Source organism: Podarcis cretensis (genome assembly GCF_951804945.1).
Source record: "Podarcis cretensis genome assembly, chromosome: 4".
NCBI classification, from domain to species: Eukaryota; Metazoa; Chordata; class Lepidosauria; order Squamata; family Lacertidae; genus Podarcis; species Podarcis cretensis.
Window position 1 is genome coordinate 66,075,078 of NC_137173.1, and position 18,489 is coordinate 66,093,566.

Genomic DNA, 18,489 nt, shown 5'->3' on the forward strand with positions numbered 1-18,489 from the left:
CTGCACCACCTGCAGCATCCAGGGTACGTAGACGTCATACCCAGTTTCTAGCAGTGGATACCTGTTGCAAAATTCTAACTCTTCATAAAAGGACACACTTGGTATATCACATGTAAATGAAGAAAGGTGTACCAGGCCATCTCATGATCACCTACCTGGGTGATCATTTTAACTCAATCCTACTCCCATTGATGTTCAATAGAGCACCAGGCCACTCTTGCTTCAGAGTAGACCAGGTGGGTCCTTTGTTCTCAGAACCTGTGAGCGCAGATCATCACAGTATCCTCATAAGGACTTTCCCTAACTTTCTATGCTTAGGTTCCTACCCTGTTACTTCTTCTAGGCTCACCACGGTGCACTATTAACAAAGAAATAACTGCAACTTCTATATTCACCGCAGCGGCCTTTCCTTTGGTCATCACTTCCTACTTGGCCTGTAGGAAATTATCTGCAGGGTTGAGGTAGAGGGAGCCATCCAGTAGCAGATGGGACAGTGAAACTACACCTCTTTCCTGGCCTTCCTTCAGCTAAGTTGCTGCTGCGTACTAAGGAGGGGGAAGGCATTGACAAGATTAGCATGGTGCAAACATGCTGGCACAAGACCAGATTGGCTGCAGCACTGTGTTTGCACTACACTGATCTCACCATCAGCTCTCACTCTGCATCCCAGTATGCAGCAGCAACTCAGCTGGAGAAAGGTCAGGGAAGTAGTGCAGCTCCATCACCTTATCCACTATTGAAGTCATCCTCTTCTTTGCCTGTTAAGGTCTGACTGTGCTCTTATAGCAAGCACCAAATTGTATGAGGCTTTTCCTGCAGTCTCCTCTTCCTCTGCAGCCTGACCTTGCAGTCTGCCCCCCTGCAAGGACATATGGAGGGATAACACCATTAGTGCTGCCTCCTTCAGGCATGTTGCAAATGGGCAGAAATCTTTTCTCATTCAAATTGAAGGCAGGAAGCATTCAAGTTAGATTTGGCTTCAGTTAGATTTTGCTATACGATAATTACGTATATGGTTTCATGCTAGTATCATAAATTCAGAGGTTGGGCAATGCTTTCTGCCGTCCCTCTGAATTGTTTTCATGAAGACATCACATAGCCATGATTGTCATATCTTAATCACATTCATGGCATGTTCCTAGGTTGCCTGGGATCACAGTTTTCTGTGATTTTAAAAAAAGGCCCTATTAGAAAATAGCACCGTGGCAATTTCTAGTCAGAGTGGTGCAAAAACTAATTTTTTTTCTTCAGAAAAAATAGCCTCCAGGCTTCCCCCAGCCCTGCTTTTAATACCAACCTTTGCGGGGGTGGGCTGAGTAGTCCCATTCACATGAGATAAAAAAAAGAGAAAATAAGTGGCCAACATTAATGATGATACAACATTGCTCAAAGTTTGTTGGGGGGTTTTAAGCTTTATGTGACTTTCAACTTTTTCTTACCATTACTATATTTATGGAGATATGGCTTTCTAACATAAGAGCAAGCTTTTATTGCTGTTAGTATGACAGCATTCATGCTATGCTTTCATTCCCCCTTTTCTCAGTCCCATCCTCCACATTACTTTTTATAGCGATCAATACTTTGAGTCTGGCAAGGAATCTCTCAGGGCTTTCAGACTTCTGCTTTTCTCAGTTAATGGTAAAAGCTCCATTTCAGTCTAACACAATGTTCTCCCCCAACAGTCCACTGAGGTAACTAATGTAATCCGGAGATGACAGATAATAAACTTTGCAATGAGATCTGTTTCATAGGAAATAATATAAGAAGAAAACACTGTATTCAAGAAATCCCAAATTCTCCTATGTCTAAATAATTTTCCCTTATTCAGTATATTGCTGAAATTCACCGCAGTTTATGACTCGCATATTCTATTGTTTAAAACCTACTACATCATTTGTTTAGAACAGTGGGTAACCCTATAAATCCCTAACAGCCTGTGACACAGAAGAAATAGCGGAAGAATGATTGATAGCAAGAGAGTGGAAATAAATTAATAAATGGAATGTTGGGCAGCGTTAGCATGAGTGGCAGGTAGAGAGTGTCATTTGAAGAATGACAGAGTGGGGAAACTGTGGCTGTGAGAAGCAGAGGGAAGCTAAAAGAAAATGAAACGAGAGAGATAATGACAGTATATGTAGAAGTGTTAGGATAGCTGTTATGAAACATGGGATAATCGATAATGTTAAATTAGGAAATAAGAACACTAAACTCTGCATACAATCTTCTTCTGCATGTTCCTTAAATATATTTTTATATTTTAAGCGACTGTTCTGTTCTGGGTGGATTCTAGGGTCTGTATGTCACACCCCAGGTGTCTTGTACTCGAGTAACACTATAAAGGGAAAATTCAACAGCTCTCTACAAGTCTATAGATGTTGACAGCAGGTAATTTGAAGGACATCTGGAATCAGTGGAGTAGGCCCTTTTGAGTAACCCCAGGGATATCACAATAGGTTTCAGAGTGTTGGACTTGGTAGCTGGGATGCTGCATACAACCAGGTCTTATGCCAGCACAACTACTGCAGTGTTCTGCTGTCCCTGGAAAGGCTGGCAAGAATACGCTTCTCAAAATCCTTATTGGTGATTGAAGCTGCACATGCCAGCTTTCATAGCTCTGACAAAATTACAATGGCTCATAAGTTGTCGCCTGAAGGGCAGTGCTCAAATTACTAGGATAAAGATAGAGACCCTTAATGAAATGCACAAGTTGCAACTATGCTCTCCCCCATCTTAGTCAAATTGTAAGCCCCTGTAGCCTTCTATAGTTGTGGCAGCTTATCACAAAAAGATAAGAAGGTCCCTTGTAATTCAAGCCCTGGTTGCTAAAGAGGTAAGTTACTTATCGAGAATTTGAAAATTGATCAAAATTAAAAAGAATGTTATCAGTGACTTCAATTTACAAGGTTTCCCCGCAAGGCAAAAGGTCTCATATGCCTCATATACCACTTGGAAGGGATAGTACTATTCTGGGGCTTGCTATGCAGACCCAGACAGTCATTATTGTCAGGTAAAGTCCACTAATTTGGCTCCTGTGGGATTTGGATTCCAGAGTGTTGTGCACTAAATAGCCACAAAGCCCAGCTTATATTTCTTCTTTCATTTTGCAATTCAATAAGCACCAAATAAAGTGTGTAAATAACTCTCTGTGAAAGATGGGGAGAGTGCAATGATAGAAGAGACTGAAAGCCACAGTTTTGTGCACCTGTCTGGGCTGGGTGTGGCCAGCTGTCACTGTCGTCCTTGCATCTGATCCAAATGCAGAAATAGTCAGTGCCAGGACAACAGCCCTTGTAGATGAGGCTCCGCAACAGACCAAACCAGTATATGGGAGGTTGATGTGGTAGAAGGTTTTGTAGTAATCACCAGCACTTTAAATTGTGTTTTGATGCAAACAAGTCAGTGGAACACTTTAAGCTCTGGCAAGAAGTTCTTCCAATGCCAGGTTCCAGTTAGTTCCCTTGCAGGTTCTGGACAATCCCAGTGCAGTACATTGAAGTAGTCTTGCTTGAAGGTTACCAAAACATTGGCCAATAAGACTACTTGGTTGTCCAGTAACAAAACTGGATCAATGAGCTGCATTCCTCTAAGCACCCTGTACACATCCTCAGGCCAAAATAACTGACATTCTTCTCTCAATCCACATCTACATGATAGTCTAGACATATCTGTAGACAGAAGTGCTGAATTAGTGGAGGCCAAGTTAAGGCAGATACCAGTGACCTTTATCCTCAAAGTTCTTAGCAGAGTGGCCTCTGAGAGTTCCTTATCATCATCCTTTAGGCAGACTGAAGTAGATCCAAGACCCTGAGGGTGCAAAGCTTGCAGAGCAGTATTGCTTCTTCACTGCCATCACCACTATACAGAGAAAGCTCAATAATAAGCTCTTAATTATATTTAGTCAGATTCACCACTTGATGTCTTCCACTTTCATTATCCTGCCCTGCTTCTAGCTCCCTAGACCTGAAATAGCAGAATGGACACAACTGAAGGAGTGCCAGTCTTTTTATTAGTTCTAAGTACTGTATGAACTTGTCAGCTAACACCTCAAAGCTTGAAGTGCCATGGCACTTGTACATTCTTGGTTGACAACCCTTTTTATAAGCCTTCCAAGGAAGGATTGTGGGACAAAGCATCTAGGAAAAAAAATCAACTGTCCTTTCTCTGCAACAAGTTGAAGAAAAGTCTTTTCTCTTTCATTGAAAGTGTTTAACTATAATTCTAAATCCTAAATCTGAATTTAGATTAAAAACATATCCTAGGAGATTTCTGTGCAACAAAAGCATTTTTCAGACAAGTGCAAACATTTACAAATCTAAATTGAAAAGGTGTTAACAGAAACACAACAAAAATGATTTACTGAGGGGTAAATAAACATTAATCATGAAGGTATAAATAACGCAGTTTGATGTGTGTGCCATTTCACATTAGCTGGAAATGAATGGTTCATGTGTGCTTATGCATGTAAAATCTGATGGTGACTCAGCTGAAAGTCTGTTTGCTTTTGTGTCAAGGTCCGTATGTGAAGTCAATTTGAGAAGAATACCTAACACCATGAGCTCTGTCTGTAAAAGTTTAAAAGGCAAGAGAACTACATAATCGAAGTAGAGAAAAACAGGAAGTCTCAAAACTGGCAGATTAAGAATAATTTGTAGTGTCCTTAAAAACTAATTTCAAGAGATTTTACTTAATCATACATATAAACATTTTTATACCACGTTTCTTTATAAAATTAACTCAAAAAGTTGATAAAGAACCACATTTAAAATAAATCAAGAGTATGATAAAATAATTCAGCATAAAAACAGGGAGACAAAACTATAACCCACAGTAAAAGCTCAGTGAAACAGAAAGGTCTAAGCAGCTCACCTGAAGTTTATTTGTGCAAGATGTCAGTATGAGATGAACCAAACTAAGTGTGACAGTGATAGTCCTGTGAATTTAAACACTGAGCTGACCCAATAACTTACAAATGTTTCATTTTAACACAGGCTTCCTCAACCTCGGCCCTCCAGATGTTTTCAGCCTACAACTCCCATGAACCCTAGCTAGCAGGGCCAGTGGTTAGGGATGATGGGAATTGTAGTCTCAAAACATCTGGGGGGCTGAGGTTGAGGAAGCCTGTTTTAACAGAAAAGGGACTGCATGTACAAAGAGTACTAAATCCTTACCCCCTCTTCCTCCTCTTATCACCTTTATCCAGCTGCTTTTCTTCCCAGCCAAACTCCAAAGCCAGGTGAACTTAGCTGGGCAAAAACCACTTGGGCGTGGGGTGAGTTCAGCATTCCTTATCAGTATGCTTCTTGTGCTATTAAAATCACATACAAGTCATTTAGTAGAGTACTTATGTATTCTGCCTTGTAACTTTCTTTCTAGAAGAACTAGACATTAAAAAAGAAAAGAAAGAAATCTCAGAATCTGGGACCTCTTCTGGTTGTGCGTTTGGTACATCTGTACCTCTTGTACTGCCTTTAAGTGTTCCTGCATACACATGCTGTCTTTCTTGTGAGTGAGGAATTCTGAATTTACATGGAAGTACAATAATCATAGGGACGGGGGTGGCGCTGTGGGTTAAACCACAGAGCCTAGGACTTATCGATCAGAAGGTCGGCAGTTCAAATCCCTGCAACGGGGTGAGCTCCCGTTGCTCGGTCCCTGCTCCTGCCAACCTAGCAGTTCAAAAGCACGTCAAAATGCAAGTATATAAATAGGTACCGCTCCGGCGGGAAGGTAAACGGTGTTTCCGTGCGCTGCTCTGGTTCGCCAGAAGCGACTTAGTCATGCTGGCCACAGGACCCAGAAGCTGTACACCGGCTTCCTCAGCAAATAAAGCGAGATGAGCGCCGCAACCCCAGAGTCGGTCACGACTGGACCTAATGGTCAGGGGTCCCTTTACCTTTACTTTACAATAATCATATCTAGTTTAGTCTTAACAAAATCTATTGATAGTCTTGCAGATACAGTGGTGGTGACTTTCCTTTCGTTTGAGAATAACAACTCCCACCCACTTGCTCTTGGTAGGGTGTCACCTGTGGGCCAGAAAATAATGGAAAAATCCCTACAGTGTATATTGCAGTTCTCGTGCACTTCCCAAAAGAATCTGCATGCAGGAGAGAAGCGCACACAGAGCCCAAGCTCTCTACTTGCTCCCTGCGGAAAAATATAATATGCCTTTTAAGCTAAACAGCAACTCCTTTCATTAGCAAGCAGGAGCAAAAACAGCCAGCCAAGCTTGGATTGCATGCACAGGTCTTTCCATCCCATACAATTCTCTCTTTTTGGATCTTGGCCAGTGTATTCAGAATTAGACTATTCAGTTCACATAGCTATGGACTGGATTGTAGCCAACTGTATTAAGTGGTTCAGATCGTTACTATGCGAATTGGAAAGAGGAGAGAAGAACCTAAAAGATGTATCATTCCATCATAAGAGACTTTTTTATTAAAAAATTGAGTTTATAAACAGCAGAAGAGTTAGAGCAAGTTCATTTACTTCATAATTGGCTACTTATTTGCACATTGAACAAGTCAAGGTGGTCTACTTGTGTGTAATGAGGAGAAGGGGACTCACAAAATACTGTATTGGAAATGTCCATAATCAGCTCACTGATAAGGAAGTTTCCATGAATTTACTTTTCCCATGTTATGAAACTACATATGCAAACTCCTGAACCGTTAAATGCAGAAATATGTGGATGATTATAACGTATGAATCTGGAATTAAGGTAATAAGAGCAGAACATGCCCTTAACCTTTGGTAATGTATATTTTCATAATACATTTATAGTTAATGGATAATTTCATAATATATCTACTTAAGTGTGTAGCTGTTTCCAGAGCTGGTATCTACTCTGAAGAATTCCTTTAAAAATAGTATGAAATGGTTCTGGTTTGCTTTCTTATTAGTTCACTGATTTCTAATGCTGCTGCTTTGTGGTGAAAGGGCTCATCTGCACTTCTGCTTTTCCCACCATGTTGTAAACAACCGCTGTTTTTCCACTGAATCGAAGCAAATGTCAATTGTGTTTTCTCCGAATTTACATTTGCTCCGATTTAGCACTGAAGAGCAGGTTTACCATGACAAAGCAGTGGGACAAAGGCAAAACCACTTGGACCCATGCCTAGAAATCACGGGACAAGTGGAAAACAGCTTGGACCCATGCCTTCTAGTCATGTGACAAGCAGAAGTGTGCGTGAACCCTTAGTCAGGCCTGGTGTTAGCATCATACTGGGCCATTTGCTGGTGCCCATGCACTTCTGCAGGGCCCAACAGTGTTGGCCCCTTGCCTGGACACCCGCAGTGTCTGCCACTATTTAGGCCCCCTTGTGGCAGAGTTCTGTCTGGTAAGATGGAGAGGTTGTACTCATTAGTCAAATGGAGACTGGGCATCTGCCAACCTTACCCTCCCACTTAATGGGCTTACCCAGCAACATTGTAATGGACTGGGATCTGAACAGTCACCCAGTTCCTGGCCCATTACAGAGCCACTGGAAAACACATTCATGAGTAACTGCAAGGAAGAGACTGGTGGGTGTGCTTTCTCTCTAATAGCTGGCCCATTCTATCACCACCTTTGCCAGGTAAGCCTGTGAGCATGAGAAAGAAACTGACTGCCACCAGCTTGGGTGGCTTTCAAAGAGGGTTGGGCAAATTCATAGAAGATAAGGATATCATTGGCTACTAGCCATGGTGGATATGCTCTGTCTCCACAGTTGGAGGCAATAATGCTTCTGAATAACAGTTGCTGGAAGTCACAGGAGGGGAGAATGCCCTTGTGCTTGGGTCCTGTTTGCAGGTTTTGCATAGGTTGGCCACTATGAGAACAGGGTGCTGAACTAGGTGGACCGCTGGCTTGATCCAGCAAGTTTTTATTATGTTCGTACATCTTTAGTTGCAGGAACACCACTTCCAGGGTCCAACTAGAAGTGAGGGCTTCAACAAATGTAGCTTGTTGAAAATCTGGAGCCAGACCTGGTGCTAGTTTTTATATTTCATTGTTTTAAAGTTGTTTTATTCAGAAGTTACAATTATTAAGATGTCTGTTAGCTGACTTGAGGGCCTAGTACTGAAACACTGAGCATCCCAATTTCACAATGCCCTCTTTAAAGGTATTTGTATGGTGCCTGCTTTTCAGCTTTCCCAACACCATGGGATAACTTTTTTGTTATTTACTCAGACAATAGTCTACCTTCTTGTAAAATTTAGTTGGTTCTTTGATTTCATCTGTTTAAATATTATTTGTATGATATTGACATACAAATTGTTGTATACCACCCTGGAATCCTAAATAGGAACAAAGATTTAAATAAATAAATGCTTTAAATTGATGAATAGAAACATTTCAATAAATGAATAAATTGACACACTTTAATGTGTGTGATTGGCAAGCACATGGCATCCCCTGTGCCAAGCAAAGTTCTTTTCCTTGCCACTGAGAATGAAGTGCTTCTAAAATGAGATGCTATCATAAGACGTAAGCAGAAAGCTAAGAGGCCAGGTTCTGCATGAAGTTAACGAATTATCTCTCTGCATGACTGAAGCCATCCTCACAAATTGATACTAATTGGGAACCTTGTTGACATTGTGGGTGCAAAGACCATGGATGATATCAGCCCAGAGTGGCTTCCCACACTTGAATCAGATCCTGCTGTGCCAAAAATCAGGTAGTATGCCTGGCACAACAAAAGGGCCAGGCTTTTACATATTGAGTCATGCTGCGTGACTTGATATATATATTTATTTTTCCCCTGCGGATCCAGAAATGTTTATTTAAAACATTTGCCGTCCCACTGTAATAAAACAGTTTTAAAATCAAGAAATGAAACACTTTTTGAGAAACAATGAGGAGCTACTGCAAAGAAAACTCACCTCGAATCACTACCTGGCTCTGGTGCAGGGAAATATACAGAAATGTTTTCCTTTCCTTACTGTCTGCACTGATGTGAACATGAAGGAAGATAGTGAAATGGATTTTGGCAAACACTCTGCTATTAAACTGAAAGTCAAGGCTAAAAGCAGAGTAAAAGCTTATTTAGCTGCAGGATGTTCCTTTGTCATCAGGAGTCCTGATTCAACTATCTCTTAAATGATGCATGCGGTGGGCTGTAAGTAAAGGATGACAACAGTTCTTTTCTTCCATCCATAAACCAGTGACTAACACAGCCCTGCTTTTTGCCTTAATGAGTCATGAGGGGCACACAATGGTGATCATGAATCTTTTGCAATCAGGACTTTCTTTCAGTATATGTTAATTTTTGCAGGCCATAATCAAGATGTTGTAGGTTGAAGGACAGTGTGGAAAATGAGTCCTTTTTGATTGGCTTTTATATTTAGAAATACAGGGATAATGATTGATGGACTCATTTCCTGTTTCCTGAAAAAAAAAGAAGGGGAGAAGAAGAGGGGAAGGGGGAAAGCGGGAAAAACAGGCTCAGAGAGAGGCGAGGACATGAAAGTGCAGCAGCCCTCAAATAGACTTCTGTGGGAGTTTTGGAGCTTAATAACTGATGGAAGCATTTGTCACTGAGAAAGAAAACAGCAGATAATAGATGGACACAAGATGCCAGGGGTGACAGACGATGACAGGGAGAGGATCCTGATGAGCAACAATAGGTCTAGCACAGATGGCAGATGAAGGCAGAAAGTTAAAAAATTGAGTTGGGTAATATTTTTTTTCAGATACCCACTTCAGACAGTAATCTTAAAGAAATAGTTTTGTAACAGGTTCAGCAACCTTCAACTAACCAGAAGGAGACCATGTTGTTCAAAAAGATTTACTTCAAAGTAAGTGTATACAGTGGTACCTCGGGTTAAGAACTTAATTCGTTCTGAAGGTCTGTTCTTAACCTGAAACCTGAAGCACCACTTTAGCTAATGGGGCCTCCTGCTGCCGCTGCACTGTTGCCGCACGATTTCTGTTCTCATCCTGAAGCAAAGTTCTTAACCCGAGGTACTATTTCTGGGTTAGCGGAGTCTGTAACCTGAAGCATATGTAACCTGAAGCATATGTAACCTGAGGTACCACTGTATCTGATTTCATTTTAAAATCATCAGAGGAACTTAAACATTTTAGTTTATAAGAAAAGGTGACTGTGGGAGAGGGGTGATGGAGGCCACATACTTATGAGATTCCTAGCTGTAGAGTTTAGGAGATTCACATCCATTGCCAACCAGATGATCTTTTACCTACTACCCTGCACTTCACTGAGCAAAAGAACATATTGTTTTTCATCCCAAAATGTTCTGCAAAAGTACAGGGTTACACTTCATTTTTCAAAACAGACATAGAACCTACTCAGCATGACCATCAGATAATATGGTAGCTAAAGGAAAACTGCCCTTGTTGGTTCCCAGCCCAGTGATTACTATTAATGTGCATTTCCTAGCAAAGGCATCATTCTGCCTTTGGAACTTCACCCCAGGTATTTCAAAGACAACATTTGTGATGGTGTGCCAAAAGCAAACTTTAGTGCATAGCAATAGATGCACAAACCAGCTTTAAACAGACTGAATCCAACACGGACAATCTCCCCTAACGCTTTTTCTACACCCACCAGGTACTCAGTTTAGGTAAATAATCCTTAAATCACCTTGTAACAAGTTTGGAGCAGGAGAAGTTAAAGCGTTTTGGTGTTGTAGAGTAAGAGAGCAAGGGACCTGGAAGCACTGGGTACTAGTTTAAATTCCAAACCTATTCAGATGCTTAATACATTTATTTCTTTAAAATATTTTATATCACATTGACAATAATTGCACCTTGGATTAATCACATTGGCTGCAATACTGTCACTGCATATGTAACCAAATTAGTTTACAAAAGGTTTGTCACTGATAATTTTTGTTTTTTAAAAAAACCATTTATAGTCTTTAAAACTGCAGCACCAGCAAGGAAAACAATCTAAAATGAGATGAAATTATCAGTAAAGATCTATGAAGCTGAACATAGAAAGTAAAGTATCATTTAATACAATCCTGTGGAAACCAGAGTGCATCTTGGTTAATCTAAAATGACTCATTTCCCAGGAGAATGATCTTGCTACACTCACTTAGCAAGTTGCACTGTCAGCATAAAGACGAAACGTGAACCTTTAAAACAAGCAAATCTGGTCTTGCAATACAGTTATCATTATATTTAATAGCCAGTTATTAATGTGCTGCAATAAGTTACACAGTAGCTTTTAACAGGCAGCAGTATTTTGTCCTACAGTATTACATATTTCAGAGAGAAAGTAATTTCAGATTTGTTATCTCCTCCCACTTCACAACATAAGAGAGATCTATTTCTGCTGATTGGTCTTGGTCATCTTAAATAACACATTTGGCCCACTAGTCAGTTGTGGAAGATGAATGCTTTAATTTCATACCATCTTCCCAGTGGAGATAATCTCGCAAAACAAAAGGAAGTGGTAACAACATTAATTTTCGTGAAATTAAAATATGCTGATCAAACATTTTGTTCTTGGCTGTAATTTAAAGAAAAATTCAGACTTGTTCAAGAGTAACAAAATAACTATTTAAATTGAATGTACATTTATGTTTTCATTTTACATAAATGGGAGACTAGAAATATTTTGAATAGTTAGAAAATAGAAAGTGGGCAAAGCTTGGTATAACACATGCTTTGTAAGCAGAAGATCCCAGATTTGTTTTTGTACATTACCATATATTTCTTTTCGTCTTTTCAAAATCTTTAGTTATCAAATAACCAACTTAAACAGGAAAAACAACCTCAGGTCAGAGACTCAAATAATATCAAAATATGCTAAAATAATATTTTTGTTAAATAACATGTATATTTAATTTTTATTCAATTGTATTCTTTATTCTTGTATGTTTTTGAATTGTATGTTCTTGCTTAAATAATTTTTACAAAGCAAATACGGAGCTTCATAGAGACACTAGAAAAGCATCTGTCAAAGTTGATTTAAGTGTAGTGCTCAGTACAAGAGGTTGGACCAGATGACCAAAAATGGCTTCCAAATTTATGAATCTATGGGTTTTATCTAATGCTGTGTACATGAAGTTCCTCAAACATGATAGGACTCCCTCATGCCCCTGGAAAATCTGCTCTGAAGAATCCTCCAACCAGTATTGAACAATATTTAAAAAGAAAAAATTTGGATATCATCTGTCTACAAGAAACACATGTGGCAAAAAAACACAAAAAAATCTTGATTAATAACAGATTGGGCAATGAATTTATATCCTCAGACAAAGAAAAGAAGAGAGGCATAGTCCTTTATGTTAGGAAAAACATAGAAGCTCAACAGATCTTCAAAGATGAAGAAGGAAGAATAATTGCAATACAGATCAATTGGCAGGGCGAAAAACTAATAATTGTCGGGATCTATGCACCTAACGGAAATAAGACTGATTTTTACAAGAAACTGGAAGAAAGACTGTTCGAATACATGGATCAAAAAATCATAATAATGGGAGATATGAATGGAGTTGTTTCAACGGAAATGGACAGATTAAGAGAAAAAAGTGACAGCAAAGAGGGGAAACTACCGAAGACCTTTTTCACACTGGTGCAAAACCTCAATTTAATCGACATCTGGAGACTCAGACACCCATTAGAAAAAGAGTTCACATTTTATTCAGAACCGAATCAGTCCATGTCAAGAATAGATCAAATCTGGATCTCGAATGAATTAACTACTAGAATTCAACAAATAGAAATCCAACCTAGAGTAATTTCAGATCACAATCCAATAAAAATGGAGATAAAGATGTATGAAGAAAGAACATTTAGATGGAGATTGAAAGACTACCTTTTGGAAGATGAAAGAATCATTCAAGACGCTCGGAAAAAACTGATGGAGTACTTTGCAGATAACATGAATAAAGGTACAAAGATTAGCACAGTTTGGGACGCAAGCAAAGCGGTAATGAGGGGATTCTTCATCCAGCAGAATGCGATCAAAAATAAGAACAGAGAGAAAGGGAAGAAGGAAATCCTAAAACAAATAATGGACAATGAACAAAAGTTAATTAAGAAGCCAAATAACATTAAGATAAAACAAAATATTAAAATTCTGCAGACACAATTCGCCATGATTATAAACAAAGAAGTTGAATGGAACATTAAAAGGCTGAGACAAAGGAACTTTGAATTCGCAAATAAACCTGGAAAATGGCTGGCATGGCAAATTAAAAAAAGGAAAGAGCAAGGTACAATTAACAGAATTATTGTGGATGGCGAGGAAATAGAGAACCCAAAAGGTATCAGAAAAGGATTTTTGGATTTCTACAAACATCTATATGCAAAGCGAGAGAAAAATAACATAAAGAAGATAGAGAACTTTTTGAAAGGAAAAAAGGTGCAAAAGATCCCGACAGAAATGAAAGACAGACTGAATGCCCCAATAGAGAATGAGGAGATAGTAGAAATTATAAAACAGATGAAAAAAGGAAAGGCACCAGGACCAGATGGATTTACAGCAACGTATTATAAAGAAATGAGGGACTCCTTGACGGTACCACTTAAAGAAGTTATGAACAACATCTTGAAACAACAGGACATACCAGGAACATGGAAAGAAGCCTTCATAACACTCATACCTAAACAAGACTCTGATCTCACACAAGTGAAGAACTATAGACCGATATCTCTGCTAAACACAGATTATAAGATTTTTTCGGGTATTTTAGCATCAAGATTTAAGAAGATATTGCAACAGCATATTCATAAAGACCAAGCAGGTTTCTTACCTGGCAGACATATGAAGGATAATGTAAGAAATATAATAAATATTTTGGAATATTTGACTGCCAGCAATGAGAGACAAGCTGTTTTAATGTTTGTGGATGCAGAGAAAGCGTTTGATAATGTTTCATGGGAATTTATGCTGAAAAATTTGGAAATGATGGAAGTGGGAGAAGATTTTTATAATGGTATAAAGGCGATATATTCAGAACAAAGAGCTAAATTGATAGTAAATAATGTAATTACAGAGGAAGTGAAAATAAAGAAGGGTACAAGACAGGGATGCCCTCTCTCACCACTGTTATTCATCATGGTTCTGGAGGTCCTACTGAGTTCTATTAGACAAAATGAACTAATAAAGGGGGTAACAGTAGGTCAAAACCAATACAAAGTTAAAGCCTTTGCCGATGATCTGGTAATTACGATGGAAGATCCGACAAATAGTTTAAAAGAAGTCATAAAAGAAATTGATCAATTTGGAAGAGTGGCCGGATTTGTATTAAATAAAAGGAAAACTAAACTTATGGTGAAGAATCTGGATCAAAGCGCGACTGAAGAAGTGCAAAGAGAAACAGAGATGGAAGTGGCGAAGAAGGTAAAATATTTAGGAATATGGTTAACCCAAAAAAACATTGACTTATTTCAAAACAATTACGTGACAATTTGGAACAATATTAAGAGAGACCTCGAAGTGTGGAGTAGGATGAAGTTATCCTTTTGGGGCAGAATTTCTTCAATCAAGATGAGTGTGCTTCCAAGGATGTTGTTTTTATTTCAAATGATCCCAATAATCAAGGGGACAAAGATCTTCAGAGATTGGCAAAGAACGATCTCAAAATATATCTGGCAGGGCAAAAAGCCACGAATACAATTTAAACTACTAACTGATGCGAAAGAAAGAGGTGGCTTCGCCCTGCCGGACCTGAAACTTTATTATGAAGCATCTTGTCTCTGGTGGATAAAGGATTGGATAACACTAAAAGACAATAAGCTACTGGACTTGGAAGGGTTTGATAATAGGTTTGGCTGGCATGCCTATTTATGGGCAGGAAAGAAGAAAGCTCATAAAAGTTTTGCCAACCACATTTTCAGAGGTGCCCTTATAGAAATATGGGACAGGTACCAAAATATTTTGGAACCAAATGTACCACATTGGTTATCCCCACTAGAGGTCATGAGTGTTAAAAAGATAAACATGAGAGAGGATTGGATGACTTATGGAGATATTGTAATTAAAGAAGGGGGGAAATGGAAACTGAAGCCATATGAACAAGTTAAAAAATATGTATATGATTGGTTGCACTACTTCCAAACAAATGATATGTTTAAGAAGGATTGTAAAGAGAGGAAATATATTGAAGGAGAGTCTAGATTTCAGAAGGAAATAATTAATAATGATTATAAGGTATTGTCAAAAATGTACAAAATGTTACTGGAATGGCAAACAAAGGACGAAGAAGTCAAGTCAGTTATGATACACTGGGCCAGGGATTTTGGTTATAATATACAGTTAGCAGACTGGGAGAAGGTGTGGAAGGAAAATATGAAATTCACTGCATGCATGACGATAAAGGAAAATATTATGAAAATGGTATACAGATGGTATATCACTCCCGTAAAATTAGCAAAAATGTATAAGACATGTAACAAATGTTGGAAGTGTAAAGAGAGGGAAGGGACATTCTACCATATGTGGTGGGAGTGTAAGAAAGTAAAAGGCTTCTGGGAAATGATATATAATGAGTTGAAAAGGATGTTTAAATACACGTTTGTGAAGAAACCAGAAGCTTTTTTGTTAGGAATTACAGGAAGAGAAATTAATAGAAGTGATTATAAACTTTTTCAATATGCAGTGACTGCGGCAAGAATTTTAATGGCTCAAAAATGGAAACAAGAAGAATTACCAACATTGGAAGAATGGAGACGGAAATTGATGGACTTTGCGGAACTAGACAAACTGACAGGAAAAATTAGATACCAGAAAGATCACAAGTTCACACAGGACTGGAGAAAGTTTACGATTTATCTGGAAAATATTTGTGATGAACAGACAACGCTAGTTGGATTTAAAGAGGCTTTGTGATGAGAAAGGGTATTGTGGGAGGGATAAGAGTTGTAAAGATTAATTAACTGGCAATACAATTATAAAGGAAATGTGAAATAAATAGGAAATTAAGAGGATTGTGGAGGAAGCGGGGGGAAGTCCAAAAGAATTTGGCATTATGGTTGATGTGAATGTGTTATTTAAATCTGTAAAAGAAAATTTTTCTAAAAAATTAATAAAAAAAAAAAAAGAAGAAGAATCCTCCAACCCTCTGAACTATATTTTAATGGCAGGCTGCAAGGTATAGGAGAGGTGGAAATACTGTTGCGCAAGCAAAACTCTGCTGTATTAGCAGAACAGCAGCATTCAATAGGACCCTATATCTTGAACTAGCCATGACGCTTCTAACCTCCAAGACGGGAGCAAAAACATATGGTGCCCTTTCTCCTCCAGAGTCAGTTGCCATACGTCCTCTTTTTCCAGGCATGTCCTCTTTTTCATGGGTAGAGTTGTCATAGTGATCCATAGTTAAAAGTAGAAGTCGGTAAATGTGTCACCTTTTTTGCTTTTCATAATATGGCAACCCTACGAGTCCAGATAGAAAATAGGGACATGCTCCATTCTCACGCTCATAGGATGTACGGTAATCCCTTTTAGGAATCTACTTGTCATCTGCAGTTTTCATAAGTACTTGTCTTGGTGTGTAAAAGGTTAAAATTAAATTTCCTGCAACCACTGCTGCTTTTATGGGATTTATGGTGTGGGTGTATGGGTGTTTCAGTGTTCTACCAGTTCAGTTCTATGTAAGGCGGCCTCAGGGGCAGTCCTGTTTAACATCTGTATAATAAAGCAACTGTTCTGCTGTTTTCCTGGAGTGCGTTGTGGTGTGTGGTTGACAGAAAGCTATACAACTGTGTGGACAGATGCACAAAGGGCGCACTTAAGAATATTACAATTTCAAGTATTCATCTGAAGAACCACAAGTTTACATGTCATTATACAAAAAAATATAACACTGTGTATATTTTTTAAAGTATTTTATTTACTGCACTTCTATACTGCCCAGTAACCAAAGTTCTCAGGGCACCTTACAATCAAGGTTCTGGTTCCTACCTATCAATGGCAGAGTAAATAAAGGCAGCTTGCAGCCAGATGCAAAGCATGTTTGCTCAGATGTGAGACCACATTTTGTTCCTTAGTTCCGTTTCCAATCTAGCTCACTGGGGGAAAAAATCTTCTCTAAACCAATTTTTACTTTCCAGTTCTTTGCATATGCTCTTCGTGTGTTCAGTGAGCATGCCTCTGGGGGCAGTTTGACAGCAGGTTACACCCACAGCCTAGGTGTTTTCAAGGGACCTCTTTCCAGATGTTCAAATAAACTTGCATAGATTGGAAGCAAAGCCTGCCACTTTGCTAATACACCCCCACAAGTACATTCATGTAATGCACAAGGAATATTTGTAAGCAGATCAAATGGCATTTTTGCACTTGATTTGAAAGGTGAGGAAGCAGAAGTCTGTAAAAAAATTCCCTCAGCATTTGGTACGATGATTCAGAAAGACAGCTTATGAACTGGTTTTAGGCATGCCATGGTAAACTTTCCTTTGATAGTTATTTGTAGTCATCCAGTAGTACGATTTCTGAGTCAACCCTTTCTATTTCAGCAGATGTTTCCTGGAACTTTCCAAATGGGCTACAACACCTGTGTTCAGAACCCAATATTATCTGGGATCATTGTAAGTCACCCATCAGGAAGCCCTTGTGGTACAGTGTTATAACGCCACACCAGACCTATCATTTACCTTGACAAAAATAGAAAGTCAGAACATCATCACAAGTCCTGTTGTTACCTCAAAATTGTACAAAGCCAAGCTTCAGTTGTCAACAGGTCAAACTAGTTGTTATGTTAACAGCATTAATTAACATGCATTAACAAATGGTGAATCCCATCTGATGGGACCAAGTAGCAATGCAACCCAAGGAGAGGGAGAGGAAGAGTTAAATCCTTTCCTCCACACATCCAAATAAAATCTACTCCCTGAAGCTGCTATTTGCATAGGAAGGGAGGTTTCAGTTGGCACCGCTGATGTATTTGGTGGACATAATTTATATTTCAGACATGACCTTTTGGATACTTATATATAAATTATTTTTAAAAATAGGGGAAGGCGTACTTCTAAATTTTCACCATTTCTTGCTGTGACTTTTTGGACAATCTATTTTAAAAAGAGCATCATTGTCTGGTAAACAATCTGTTGATCACAGCTGGTTCTTTAACTGCAAAATACATAAGAAAATTAATGGATGAATAACGAAGTGCCTTGCAATCTTTGGTGATGATGGAAATTATTCATTATAAAATAAACTTGGAAATGAGACTGTCCAATTTTATGGAAAGCTTGAGATCCTTTTTGATGTACCACAATAGAATTGAAACACACGAAGTGAGTATGCAAGAAATAAATACTGTGTATAATAGTTTTTCAATCATAAATCTTTTTGGCAGTGAGATATTAACTATATTTTCTTGCACTTTTAATATTTTAAAAACAAATTTCATAATATACCAGTAAATCTCAACCACCTCAAAAGAAAACTGGCACTACTGCAAACATTTGTCAAATTATTCAAAATTATGAATCAACAAGGATATTAACCTTTTTTTAATTTTAAAAATACACAGCCAACAGCAATATTTAGCTGATATGTCTTAACCATTAGCAAAGGTAGAAAAATTAGA

General features: G+C 38.6%; 1 long non-coding RNA gene across 1 annotated transcript in view; it reads right to left on the minus strand.

The window, feature by feature from the left end:
- The window catches only part of LOC307214009, a 107,078-nt gene that overhangs the window by 7,937 nt on the left and 80,652 nt on the right, over positions 1-18,489 (minus strand). The gene's annotated exons all lie outside the window — the stretch shown is intronic.